The sequence below is a fragment of the Cervus canadensis genome, chromosome 24, assembly GCF_019320065.1.
Source record: "Cervus canadensis isolate Bull #8, Minnesota chromosome 24, ASM1932006v1, whole genome shotgun sequence".
NCBI classification, from domain to species: Eukaryota; Metazoa; Chordata; class Mammalia; order Artiodactyla; family Cervidae; genus Cervus; species Cervus canadensis.
The window spans coordinates 11,965,792-11,980,149 of record NC_057409.1 but is presented as its reverse complement, the minus strand read 5'-3'; positions in this window follow the sequence as shown (position 1 = coordinate 11,980,149).

Sequence of the window (14,358 nt, the reverse complement as noted above, 5' to 3'; positions counted from 1 at the left end):
CCTTCCATCATTATCCTGCACCCTTAATATCCCACACACGTTCCTCAGATTTCTATCTGTATAAATTAGAAAATTCAAGTAGTTCTTTCAGAGTATAGCATACCTCTTTGTGGGTCACTTTGTACTCCACTTTGGGGGCTTCAGGGACTTGAGTCCAGTTATAGGTCTAGAAGCAAAAGAAGAACGAAGGGTACTAAGAATAATCAGTATTGTCCTGCAAGGCAATTGGAGGATATTACAGCTTCTTCAGTGGCAATACAGAGTTAATCCTCACAGATGGGGATGCTGAGGCTTCTTATCCTGGGGGTGGAGAGGCTCCTTCTATCAGCAAAGAAGACTCACCAGAATTTAGAAACTCGATATCCTCATCTTCATCAAGGTCTTCCCACACACCCCTTTTCCTCCCTAATCAATACTTTCACCATAACACTAGGCACCCTGAGAGGCGGGGGATTCCATCTGCTTGTAAATCAGCCACTTGCATGATGTGGTTCTGGGTTTGGCTTTTAGCAATCTCAGTCCTGTGACTACCGGAGATTAAGGGTCTCTTTCAGAGCATACATAGAGGCCTTCAGATCACTTTTCCCTTTTTAAGTTAGAAATTCATATTCCTGAGCTCATCTTTTTCTTTCCCTTCTTTGACCAGCAACATTAGAAGCCACCATCCAATCTCATTAAACTCACTAGTTTGACAAAAATGTTTAAATGTATTGTAAATATGGTCACTCAAATCTTCGTTTCTTATAAGTGTTTGGTTAGGAGTATCCAATAGTGATATTTTGGATATATCTATTGCCAGGTCATACCATGGACTTTCAGCACTCTTTTTATTACTAGGAGTAGAGTGTTTTTAAATCTAAACAGAGATAGAGAGTCAATTCAAAACCCTAGAATTAATTCAGAAAATAATTCATTCTTAAGATTCTGTACATCTAGAGCCACTCTCAGTACCAATATTCATATTAGTCAGGACTCTCTAGAGAAACAGAACCACCCAGATATAGATATAAATATAGATATAGGTAGAATTATTAGAAGGAACTGGCTATGGAGACCGGCAAGTCCAAATCTATTGTGTGGGCCAGCAGGCAGAGTCCCAGGATAGCTGCTGGTGCAGATGGAGCTGAAAGCAGCCTCATGGGGAATCTCCCCTTGCTCAGGGAAACCAGTCTTTTTGTTCCATTCAGACGTTCAACTGATTGGATGGGGCTCACCCACAAGATGGAGGGCAATCTGCTTACTCAAACTTCACGGATTTAAATGTTAATCTTATTCCAAAACACTCTTCAGGTTGACACAAAAGTTAACCATCACAAAGCCTGATCATAAAAGTATAAGCTAATATTTGTGAGCACATATTGAGCACATACTGTTTAGCTCTGTACTCAGCACTTCAAACACTTCACTTCATTTCACTATCACGACCTCCCTGTAAGTTCTACGAATGGCCACTCTTTTGTTTCCAGGAAACCAAGCCTTGGAGAGATGAAGCTACTCATCCAAAGTCATGCAACTGTTAAGTGGGAGACTCCAACAAGCATTAATCCAGTGCTACCTGCTCCACAGCCCATGAGCCAAACCACCTTGCAGGACTGATATATTTAGGACCATGGCCACAGGGGTGGTAAGAATGGACTGGGATAGAGATCTGAGAGTCTGGGCTCATAGAAGAGGGTGACTGCAGAGTTTGCCAGGACTCAGAGTTTATGAAAAGAGATTGAAGGCCGGTTTGGGGAGGAAAGATAGTGAGCCATTCATGTTAAAGATAGAAAAGCAAGGAGCATTTCTCCCCCTACTCTCTCTCCCAGTCATCTAGCCTGAAAAAGAAATGTGGCTTTCTGTCAATTCCTGATGACTTCCAAGTTTACATCTCCAACCCCAGACACTGTTCTTTGTAGCAGTCAGACTAGGATATCTACAGTGTAGTAACAAACAGCCCCAAATCTCAGTGGCTTAAATTTATTAAGGCTTATTATTTACTCACACCACTTGCCCTTTCCAGTTACCTGGGGCCCTGATGCATATTATTCTCACTCCAGTCTTGCTGGTCATCAAGGCAGAGAGGAAAAATGAATGAGTATAATTGTGCACAGGCACTTAAGTACTCGTTAACTCTGAAGAGAGACTACAGTTCTTCCTTTCGGGTCCCAGAAGAGAGATTTCTCTCTGAGGTCTCTCTCAGGAGAGAGATAAGCACGTTTTCAGGAGTCCTCATATAGATGGGGAAACAGCATGCCTTTAGAAATATCCAGTCTGATGAAAGAGTCTCAGTTCTCACTTGTATTAGGGGCCTCCTGGGATGAGACTTGATGCTACTAAAGATAACTCATAACTGAAAACTCTTATACACAAACACATTGTAACAAAGGAGACCATTAGCATCAGTGAGGTGTGGCTTCTTTTGTAGATGGGTACCACTGCCAACACCTCTGAACTTGAGACAGAGGGACAGAATGGGGGAAGTAGCTGGGACAGAATTGCCAAGGCCAAAGGCTTCCTCCTCCTACCCCTCTGTGTCACCATGAAGAGGCCCCTGTCCCTCTCCAGCATATCACCCCACCTGTGACTCAGAGGTGGGGCTGGATGATACTTAGTGCTGCTTCTGCCTTCACACTGGAATCTTTCTCCTCCTAATCTTGCTCAGGCCCCCCCTGTGCCCACTCCTGTCACCCCATCATCCCTGAATCTTAATCTTAAATAATGGAACCAGTAACCTGGCTAATTGTGTGAGTCTGAAAATCACCCAATGGGGAAGCTGCGTGGGCAGCCCCTGCTTCCACTCCATCACCCTCCCTAATGCATTGTCTGACACTTTCCATTTATTTTTCAATTCCTTTACCATCAGAAATGACAATTAAATTTTCAGTGTAAATACTGCTTTACCAAACTGAATTAATTATGGGTGAGGAAACAGGTTTCATCAGCATGATCAGAGCATCTCAGGCATTAACCCTTCTGTCTTCAGCAAGGCCCCACAGTAAGGGGCAAGAGGCTCAGAGTTTATCCCTGGAAAACACTGCTTGGAACCTCAGTGGTAGTCACCTAACTCCTGGCCCCATGCCCTCTTGCAGCCTTCTCCTATCAGAGAGAGCCTGAGGGCAGCAAGCACATTTCTCCTTGGTAGGGCTTTAAAGTTAGAAGGAACTTGCTATTTTGTAGATGAATAAACCAGGCCCACAGAGTGGAGAGTCTCACTTTCTGTGGCCTATCAGAGAACTGATATCATGATACAAACAGATAATCTGAATTTGAGAAAAGACAAGTCTGCAAGGAGAAATGGAACCTGAGCATTCACCTACCTGGGATAGATGGAAGAATATAAACCTACAAAAATAAACAAACTTAAAACAGAAAACTAGTTTGTTTGTTTTTTCTTCTCAAATCCCAGGCACTCACAGGAAGATCAGGGAGACTGCTGAGGAAGCATTCATGTGGTACTGGCAAAGGAGGGGCACTGCCCACTGCAAAAGCCACCTAGAACAGTCTCCTCTAAGAGCCATAAGATTTAATCTGCAGAGCAAAGAGAAACAGAAGCTGTTGTCTTAGGGACAGAGTATACCTAAGACTGAAAACTAATCACATCATAAGAAATATACCCTCCCACACTCCTCCTACACAGGCTAGCAAGTACTGAGTAAAAATAACAATGGATTATGTCTGAGAGAGCTTTCAGAGACAGGTTATCACCAGCGTACAGCACAAAGAAAAGATCCAAAAGCAGAGGGATGGGAACAGACGCTGGAAATTAACCTCTGACAAACCATCCAAAATCTTAACCTTAATTATCACCAGAAGAATTTTAAGCCTGTGGTATACCAAGGATAACCATAGCAACCACAGACCTCAAACCTAGTCTGACTAGTCAAGTGCTGACTAGACTAACACGTACTCCCACATTAAAGGTCTAACAAAGCAAAGGTGTGCATATCTCCAAGCATAAAAAGTATTTACCTCACTATCTGTCATCCTACAAAAGATATCCAACTTTAAACAAAAAGTCATAAAATATATGAAAAGGCAAGAAAAAAGATATTAAGCAATTATCAACACCAAATTAGACATGGCACAGATATTGGAACTATCAGACAGGGAATTTCAAATTACTATGATAATATATTAAAGATTCTAATGAAATGTTTGACAACATTTAATATCAAATGATTAGTCTCATCAGAGACAGAAATGCTAAGAGTCAAGTGACAACATTAAAAAGAAAAAACCACAGTTACAGAGATGAGAAATACCTTCCATGCTCTCATCCATAGACTTGAGATAACGGAGGCAAGAATCAGTGAACTTGTAGATAGATCAGTGATTTACCCTATCTGAATCCAAATGAAAAACAAATATATGAAAAACCTTAGCACTTCCAAGAACCATTGAGCAATGCAAAATAGTATAATATACAAGTAATTGCACTCTTAAAAGGACAAAATAGAAAAGAAATATTTGAAGAACTAATGTACAAGAATTTTCTAAAGTTAAACATCAACCTACAGGTTCAAAAAGCTTTGAAAACATCAAACGGGGTCAATATCAAAAATCTAAATGAATATAAAAGTAAAAAAAAGAATCTAGGCAAATAAATTCAAACTCAAATTGCTGGAAACCATAAATGAAATTATAAAGAGAGTCAAAGAAATAAGACATACATACAGAGGAACAAAGATAAGAATGTCAGCAGACTCCTTATCAGAAAACATTCCAACAAGAAGACAATGGAATGGGAAAATAAAACATTAAAAATGTATCAACAAAATTCTACACCCAATGAGAATATCCTTGGAAATGATGAGCAATAAATATTTTTCAAGACAAACAAAAACTAACTAAAGAAATTCATTACTGGCAGACCTACTCTGATTGAGAATTATTAAAGGAAGTTCTTCAGGCCAAAGGACTATATCAGTGCAAACTTAGAACTACAAAAAGAAAGAGTTTAAGCGAAATAAAGAAAGATAAAATCAATTTTTCATCATTTTTAATTTCTCTAAAACATAAATGCCTAAAGAAAAAATAGTAACAATGTGTCATGTGATTATAACATATGTAAAATGGAAATATATGGCAAAAAAATGGTACAAAGATGGGAATAAGGACTATATTGTTGGATGAAACTGGAGCCCATTATACAGAGTGAAGTAAGCCAGAAAGATACAGAACATTACAGCATACTAACACATATATATGGAATTTAGAAAGATGGTAACGATAACCCTATATGCAAAACAGAAAAAGAGACACAGAAGTACAGAACAGACTTTTTAACTCTGTGGGAGAAGGTGAGGGTGGGATGTTTCGAAAGAACAGCATGTATATTATCTATGGTAAAACGGATCACCAGCCCAGGTTGGATGCATGAGACAAGTGCTCGGGCCTGGTGCACTGGGAAGACCCAGAGGAATCAGGTGGAGAGGGAGGTGGGAGGGGGGATAGGGATGGGGAATACGCGTAACTCTATGGCTGATTCATATCAATGTATGACAAAACCCACTGAAATGTTGTGAAGTAATTAGCCTCCAACTAATAAAAAAAAATAAAAATTTTTTTAAAAAAAGGAATATATTGTTGACAGGTCATGAAGTGGCATGAGGTGGTATGTTATTATTTTAAAGTATACTAATATTAATTAAAATATAAATTACAAGCACTTTGGGGATCACTAAAACTTTTGAAAAATGAAAAATAAGAGAGATAAAATAGAATCACAAAATAAATTCTCACTTACCTCAAGAGAAGGCAGGAAAAAAGAAACAAATAAATGTAGCAGCTGGAAAGCAGCTAACAAAATGGTAGATTTCAAATCAACTATATAAAATCACCATAAATGTAAATGGATTAAGCACACCAACTACCAGCCAGAGATTTTTCTAATTAAACAGAAAAGCAATATGCAACTATATGTTGTCTACAACAACCTTTCTATAAACATAAAAATGTCAGGGGTCAAAATTGAAAGAATGGAGAAACATACACTAACTAAAAGAAAGCTGAAGTGGCTATATACATGTCAGATAAGATCTACTTCGGAACAAGAAACATCATCAGCTATAAAGGACATTACATAATGATAAGTGGAAGAGTTCTACAAGAATACATAGAAATCCTAAATGTGTATGCATCTAACAACAAAACTTCAAAATATTTAAAGAAAAAAAACTGATGAAACAGAAAGGAGAATTTTTTTTTAATTCACAATTGCAGCTGGAAATATCAACACTACTCTCTCTGTAATTGATAGACTGAAAAGGCAGAAAATCAGAAAATCTATAAGGATACATATGACCTGAAGAGTATTATCAACCAGCTTGACCTGGCTGATAGTTATAGACCACCCAACAAGAGCAGAGTATACATTCTCAAGTGCACATGGAAACTTCACCAACATAGTGGATATTCTGGACCATAAAACAACCCTTAGCACCTTTAAAAGAATAATGTCAATAATAATACAAATTGCATTCTCAAATAATAATAGAATTAAACTAGAAATCAACAAGAAAAATATCATCTGGGAAATAACCAAATATTTGAAAATTAAACAATAATCAGGAAAGAAATCTTAAGGGAAGTAGAAAAAAATTTTTGAATGAATCAAAATTTGGGGGATACAGCAGCATATAGAGGAAAATTCTAGCATTAAATGCAGGTGTTTGTCTACTTACACTGCCATAACAGAGGACTACAGATGGTGTTATAAAGAACAAAAGTTTATTTTCTCACAATTCTAGAGGCTAGAAATTCAAGATCAAGATATATTAGCAGAAGTGGTTTCTGGTGAGCCCTTTCTTCCAGACTTGCAGATGGCTACCTTCTTCCTGTGTCCTCACATGCTTTTCCTCTGTGCATGCACACACCTGGTGTTTCTTCCTATTCTTATAAAGACACCAGCTCTTGGATAAATGTCTCACTTCTGTGACTTCATTTAACTTTCGTTACCCCTTGAGGGCCCTATCTCCAAAAATAGTCCATTGGGGACTACAGTGTCAACATAAGGATTTGAAGAGGACACAATTTAGCCCATAACAATGCATAGAGTAGAAAATATGGAGGGTCTAAAATTAATATCATAAGTTCACACTATAAGCAAATTAAACTCAAGATAAACAGGAGAAAAGAAATGATAAAGATAAAACAGAAACCAACAAAACTGAAAATGGAAAAAGATAAATTTTAGAAACTAAAGCTGATTTTTAGAAAAAAATCAATGTAACTTATATTGATATATCTAGCCAGTCTCATCAAGAAAAAAGAAGAGAAAAAATTACTTACCAAAATCAAAAATGAAAGAGAAGAAATCATTACTGACCCCACAGATTTAAAAAAAAATAATAAATGCCACAAAAAATCTAAGAAAAATAGACGTACACACAATTACAGTTGTAAATTTCAATACCCCTCACCCAGTAACTAATGAAATAAATAAATATGAAATAATCAAGGATTTAAAAGACTTGAACAACACAACCAACCAATGTGACCTAAATGATATTTGTAGAACACTCCACCCCACAACTGCAGAACACACATTATTTTCAAATGTGTATTGAACATTTACCAATATAAGCTATATTTTAGGTCATAAAAATGTCTTGATAAATTTAAGGTTCAAGTCATATAATGTATGTTTCCTGACTACAATGGATTTCAGTTAGAAATCAATAACAGAAAGATTTCTGGAAAATTCTCAAATATATGGAAATCAAATGACATACTTCTAAATAAACCATCAACCAGAGAAAAAAGTTAAAAAGAAATTGGAAAGTATTTTTAACTTAGTAAAAATAAATATATATAGCACATCATAAAAATCATGTTTTCTAATGACCTGAAATTTTTTAAAGGAGAGAATTGAATATTAATACATACTGCAATATGGATAAATCACAGAATAATTATGCAGATTGAAAGAAACCAGGCCAAAAAGAAAACATTCTATCTGGCTTCATTTATATACAATTCTATATTCTCTATAACAACAGCAAGAATATCAGCAATTGCCTGGGGATGGTGGGGGAGGAAATGGTGTAAAGGAGGGATTACAGAGAGGTAGGTGGAAACTTGGGAACGTGATGTTATATTCATTATCTTGACTGTAGTGATGATTTCACAGGTGTATAAATCTCTCAAAATTTATCAAGTTGTATGCTTTTTAAACTGCAGTTTGTTATATCTCAATTATACCTCAATAAAAATGTATGTTAAAAATCTTATCAAGTTGTACACTTTAAATAAAAGTAGCTTATAACTTGTGGTTGCCATGGGGGAAGAATGAGGGGAGGAGATAGGGAGTTTGGGATCGACATGTACACTCTGCTATGTATAAAATGGATAATAAGGTGGTCCTGCTACACAGCACAGGAAGCTCTGCTCAATCTTATATGGCAGCCTGGACGAGAGGGGAGTTTGGGGGAGAATGGATACATGTGTATGTATGGCTGAGTACCTTTGTGTCCACCTGAAACCATCACAACATTCTCCAAGCTAGGCTTCAACAGTTCGTGAACCAATGACTTCCAGATGTCCAAGTTGGATTTAGAAAAAGCTGAGATCAAACTGCCAATATCCCTTGGATCATAGAAAAAACAAGAGAATTCCAGAAAAAGCACCTACTTCTGCTTCATTGACTCCGCTAAAGCCTTTGACTGTGTGAATCACAACAAACTGTGGAAAACTCTTCAAGAGATGAGAATACCAGACCACCTGACCTGCCTCCTGAGAAAGCTGTATGCAGGTCAGGAAGCAACAGTTAGAACCAGACATGGAACAACAGGCTGGTTCCAAATTGGGAAAGGAGTACGTCAAGGCTGTATATGGTCACCTCACTTATTTAACTTATATGCAGTGTACCTCATGCAAAATGCTGAAATGGATGAAGCACAAGCTGGAATCAAGATTGCCGAGAGAAATATCAGTAACCTCAGATACACAGATGACACCACCCTTATGGCAGAAAGCGAAGAGGAACTAAAGAGCCTTCTGATTAAAGTGAAAGAGGAGAGTGAAAAAGTTGGCTTAAAACTCAACATTCAAAAAACAAAGATGGCATCCAGTCCCATCACTTCACGGCAAATAGATGGGGAAACAGTGGAAACAGTGACAGACTTTACTTTCTTGGGTTCCAAAATCATTGTAGATGGTAACTGTAGCCATGAAATTAAAAGACACTTGCTCCTTGGAAGAAAAGCTATGACAAACCTAGACAGCATATTTAAAAAGCAGAGAGATTACTTTACCAACAAAGGTCTGTCTAATCAAAGTTATGGTTTTTCCAGTAGTCGTATATGGATATGAGAGTTGCACCATAAAGAAAGCTGAGCACCGAAGAATTGATGCTTTTGAACTGTGGTGTTGGAAAAGACTCTTGAGAGTACCTTGGACTGCAATGAGGAGATCAAACCAGTCCATCCTAGAGGAAATCAGTCCTGAATATTCAGTGGAAGGACTGATGCTGAAGCTGAAGCTCCAATACTTTGGCCACCTGATGCGAAGAACTGACTCATTGGAAAAGATCCTGATGCTCGGAAAGATTGAGGGCAGGAGGAGAAGGGGATGACAGAGGTTGAGATGGTTGGATGGCATCACCGACTCAATGGACATGAGTTTGAGCAAGCTCCGGGAGTTGGTGAAGAACAGGAAAGCCTGGCATGCTGCAGTCCGTAGGGTCACAACGAGTTGGACATAACTGAGTGACTGAACTGAACTGAACTGATTGTGTTAATCAGCTATTCTCCAATGTAAAATAAAAAGTTAAAGAAATAATAAAAATAAAAGTTATACAAAAATTCAAAAAATGAGTTACTTATTGTAAGTTGATTGTTCCTCAGTAAAGCTGCTTAAAATCAGTAAATAAGAAGCTATTCAGCAGTTGGTGCCTTCTCTAAGTACCATCGTTTCCTCCTATTAGGTGTGGAGTATTGCCATCACCCTGGAGATGTTAAGTCACTTCAGTCTTGCCCAACTCTTTACGACCCCATGGAATGTAACCTGCCAGGCTCCTCTGTCCATGGGATTCTCCAGGCAAGAATATTAGATTGGATTGCCATGCCCTTCCCCAGATCTTCCCGACCCAGGATTGAACCCGAGTCTATTATGTCTACTACATTGGCAGTCAGGTTCTTTACCACTAGCGCCACCTGAAAAGCCCTGGTGAGTCAGGCTATAAAGAATCTTCTGCAACGTGGGAGACCCAGTTTTACTTCTTAGGTTGGAAAGATCCCCTGGAGAAGGGAACGACTCCAGCATTCTTGACAGGAAAGTTCCATGGACAGAGGAACCTGGCAGGCTATAGTCCACGGGCTTACGAAAAGTGGGACAGGACTGAGAGGCTAACACTTTCATTTTCACTGGGCATGTTAGAGTTGGGTTCTTGTGGAGATTAGGATACCTCCAGTAATTTTCCAATAAGACAAGGGCTTCCTGGGAAATGCACATATTTGCTGTTGGACCCTTTCCAAGTGAACTCTCCCTTTACCTGTCCCAAAGACTCTGGATAGGCAGCAGGTGTGGCTGCCATTGGACTTCAGAGGCCCTGCCCACTGCTGAGCCCCTACAGATGTCAACCACATTTTATCCACACAACAACTCTGCAACATTACTCCTATTCTATAGATGATGAACCTAAGGACCAAAGAAGTGAAGGAACACATTGAGGCTCACAGCCAGGACAAGGTGGATTCAGGACTGCAACACTGATTCATGCAAAAGTGACTCTGGGGGGCTTAACACATCCTGTAATCTCCATCACACCCCCGACATCTTCCTTAGACACGTTATCGACCTGGGGGAAACCAAGGCAGCCCACTTCAGTCATCTCTTAACCCAGAAAGTAGATTTGGGGTCCTGGTACTTCTAATGAATTCCACTCCCATCCCTTCTCTACAGCCCAGTGAGCAAAGAACACAAGGGCATGGGTCATCAGGCTCCCAGTCCTTGAGGTCTGGGACAGGGTCCAAATTAAGGGGAATTTAGGGTGGGGTGCAAAAAAGGAAGAACATGGTTTGCACCTTTGTTTTATTGTGGGACACAGGTAGAAAATGAGGCTAAGTATAGTTTATCACACACTTAGTTCTATTCAACTATGAAGTTTACCTTGGCTGCACCTGGATGATTACTTCAACTCCTCATCCTGTTTTCCTGCAGTTGAGAAAAAGGGGAGATGCCATCCTATTCTGATTGGATTCTGGCATCAGCAAACTCTCTGGAGCGAGGGTATCTGGTGGGACCTGGATGCTCCTGGAACTTATGTAAACTAGAGCAGTTAAAAAGCATACTAATTCAGATTCATGGGGGTTTACAATACCATGTACATCCATATAGACGGCCTCCTCCAACCCTCACCACCATAGTCACACTTCTGGGACTTTGTCCTGCCCCACTGACTGCTGGCCGTGGGACCCTGGGCACGCTTCTGCCCTTTCTGAGCCTCAGCTTCGTCATCTGCAAGCTGTGGTGAGGATTCAATGAGATAATTCTTATAAGGCACCTGGCCCAGGGCTGGACCAGAAGGCACACTGGATCAGAGGCAGCAGGTGTCGCCCGAAATGGGGGTTTTGCAGAGGAGTTTCCGACAGTAAAGCCCTGAACCTGAAGCTTGCTATTCCCATACTATTATTTGCCCTGAGTGTCCTCCCCAGAATCCCACATGGGGGTCCCTGCCTGTCCCTCTCTTGTCACCCTGCCATCTTGTGTGGCCCAGTCCAGCTTTGATGGGGGTAAGGGGCATCTCGCCTGAACTCAGTCTATAGAGATTGATTCTCTGTGATCAAGAAAACTGGCAATTTACTCCAAGAATCACAGATAACAGTTTTCTTTTCCACGTAATGACAGGAGCCCAGTCATGTCAGGGTCCCACTTTGTGCCTCTACAAGCAATTCAAGGTGCACACACCTTCCCCCACTCCCTCCTCACCAGCCAGAGGCTCATCACTGACAATTTGGAAAATGTAGCCAATCCTTTTAAGACCCATTATGTACAAAGCAGTTTGCACTGAGCAAGCTGTTACCTTTTCTTCTTTCTTTCTTTAAGTGACAATATCTGTTGTTCATGCTTCTGTCTGGGGAAAGGTCTACAAAGGACGATGAATCTATGAAATTCATGAACTCCTGGAATTTGTGGCTCTTAAAATCATACTCACTTGGAATGTGAAATACTGCCAAGTGCAAATGTGTAAACTTAGGCAATTTCACAGTACAGGTTGAATTGTTTGGCTGTAGATCTGTCTATAAATACCTGCTCTTAACTGGTGCTCATGATTTCCCTTTCTAGCTGTGACGCTCGGAGTAGAGATGCAGGTCTGGCTGGGTCTGCCAGCCCTGCCTAAGCCATGCCAGGAAGGCAGGAAAGGCCGCACCTGTATCCTCTCACATCTAGGTGGACTCAGGAGGAGATCAGTGTTGGGGTGGGGGGCGGGGGGTGCTGGGCCTCTGTGTGGATGCCCCTCTCTGAGCCCTACCCCTTTTCTGGCCAGAACCATCAGTGAGGCTCCATGATCCAGCAGGGGCACTGTCTCAGTTCACGGCCTTAGCATGGGCTCTGTGATCTTCCCTCCCTAAGGGCTTGGCCCAGCCTCTTGGGTCCTTCCCACTGTAGAACAAGGCAAACAGTGTGGCAGGTGGAAGAGGGCTGGATTTCAGACCTCAGACCCAGGGAAAACACCCCAGAGGTCCTCCATCTGACCAAGTGTACACTCTGGTTCATAGAACCCTGGGAGAACAGGGCCTTCCTGATGTGACTCTAGCTCCCTCAGGCCTACCCAAGTTGAGAGTGGGGTCCCTTGTGCTGGTGGCTCATTTCAAAAGTCTCAGGAGAGAAGCCTTGTGAAAAACTTTGTCAAGTCAGCCTCCCTGGCTCTTTACTTGTTAGTGGGAAGAGAAAACAATTCTGGAGGTAGTTGGGTCCAGGACTGGATCTCCCATCACAGTACCATTGGACCCTGGAAGAGCCAAATACCCCAGATGCTTCTAGGGCTGTGGGCTCTGTACACTGCCTTGTGGACTACAGGCTGAATGAATACACAGTGGACAGGAGGATGCCTTGCAGTTTACCAGGTTGCTATCAAACAAGTGGGACACAGGAGGAACCAATCAGCTATTGCTTGCTATTAGCTCAACCAATCAGATGAATTCACTTGCTTGACCAACAAGGGTTGAGTACTGCCATGAGCTCCTATGAAGAGACAGCTGGGGGTCTTCCTTAGTGGTCCAGTGACTAGGAATCCACCTTGAAATGCAGAGACAATTCAGCTCTCCTGATTGGAGAGCTAAGATCCCACATGCCAAGGAGCAGCTAAGCCATGGCCACAACCACTGAGCCTGAGCCCTCACACCACAATGAAGAGTCCAGTGAGCTGCAAAGAAAGATCCCACATGCCACAACTAAGACCCAGTGCAGCCAAATAAACACATGGTTTTTAAAGAGAGAGAGAGAGACAGGTGGGCTAGCATTGGTGGTGCCATTGGATTCTCAGTGACCTTCAGGGGTCTCCCAACCTCCCTCGCCCCACATCATATCTGACATGTTAAGGACATCATGGCCTTCCATTGGATGGGAGTCTTTCAAGGCAGGCAGGGAATGGGAGCTTTGCCTGACATTTCACTGGCAATTTGATGCACTTGCATCTTCGGTCCCCTGATAATGTCAAATGTTATGCTCTTTCCAAGAGTAGTGAGTGGAATCAAGTGGAATTAAATGCAGTCCTGAAATGGGATATGGGTTCCTGAGTGTGTAGCCATGATGAGCCATCCTTGCTCGCTTCCCCACTCACCAAAGAGAAAACAACCAGCTGTGGGGGGGAAGATGCCCATCAGGCTTTCTTGGGAATGTGCTTCCAGTTGTTCCATCTCACTCAGGACCTGAGGGCCTCCCGCCTGTGCTTCAGTGTATTCATTCTTTCAAAATGTTTGCTTAGGTACTGCTTTGTACTAGGCAGTGTGAATAGCAATATGGTCTCTGCGCTCACTGAACTTGTATCTAGCGGGTGGAAGAGATAACCAGACAGTCAAGCAGATAAATGTACAAACTGAAACTGGGATGCATCTTCTTAAGGGAATGAACGAGACAATATGTGAGACTGAACAATGGAGCCTGAATTGGCAGGAAAAGGCCTCCCTGGGGAAGCACTTGGACTGAGACTAGCAAGGTCAGAAGAAGCCAGTAAAGCAAAAAGTAAGAGGAGAAGCTTTTCTCATGCCAGGAACTGCTTAGGCAAACTCCTGAGGCAGGTGGGAGCTTGGAGCATCCTGGTACCAAGGGCCACCAGTGGCTAGAATGAGACTGGAAACTGACAATGACCAGGTCAGGAGGGAACACATGGGCTGTGCCAATGTCTAGAGGCTTATCCCAGAGCAGTAGGGGGGA